Consider the following 1,058-nt stretch of genomic DNA (forward strand, 5'->3'; position numbering starts at 1 on the left):
ACACAGTGTGTGACAAGGCTGGCCCTTCGAATTACAGGTACAACAGAAACAGGAAGTGAGAGTGAAAGAAAGTTGTGGTGAAAGAGTACAGCAAGGTTCGCCACTATCCCCTGCCGGAGCCTCGTGGAGCTTTAGGTGTTTTTGCTCAATAAACACTCACAACGCCCGGTCTGGGAATCGAAACCGCGATCCTATGACCGCGAGTACGCTGTCCTCACCACTGGGCCATTGCGCCTCCACAATGGTAGTAACACGTTACAAGCGAATGCATACATAATACAGATAAACGTTCTCTGATCTTTAGTTCGACCAACTCCACGCCTTCATTTGATAACAAAGTGAATAAGCCAGTGCTTTTACATAAATCTGTCATGGCGGCAATGGAAAGTAAGTGAAGTTTAATTTCCTAACACACTTAAATTGAATTTAAGCAAAACGAACGTTGAGAAACACTTCTAAACCCAAACTTTAGCAACATATTAAACGAACATTCATGTATAAACTTTAACTGTTATTTGCAATAACTCATTTGCATAGAATACTTTACAGAGATAGAACAAGACCTCTAAAGTGTGTTAAAGAGGACCTGAAACACCGGTACACGTACAGGGCAGGTATTCACGTAAAAATATATTCTTCGCTTTAAAATTTAGATCGTTATCACATAGTGACATTCTAAATATTTTATGATTAATATTTCTATATATATAAACAGGCCCTCAGATATATATATATAAACATTAATACATAATGCATATATACATGCACACACATTATATGCACTCCAACTCCAAAATACACAATATTACAAACTGATCAGAAATATCTGAACAACCATGATAGTAAATATATTGAAAACTTTTGTACATGTTCTGAACTGAAGCAATATTTATGTAAAACAGATGTGTGTCCTGTTTTGTTCTTGTCGTCATTGTTGCTGTTGTTGTTGCTGCTGCTGCTGCTGCTGTTGTTGTTGTTGTTGTTGTTGTTGTTGTTGTTGTTGCTGTTGTTGTTGTTGTTGCTGTTGTTGATGTTGTTATTGTTGTTGGTGATGTGTG

This window comes from Octopus bimaculoides, chromosome 12 (assembly GCF_001194135.2).
Source record: "Octopus bimaculoides isolate UCB-OBI-ISO-001 chromosome 12, ASM119413v2, whole genome shotgun sequence".
Lineage (NCBI taxonomy): Eukaryota > Metazoa > Mollusca > Cephalopoda > Octopoda > Octopodidae > Octopus > Octopus bimaculoides.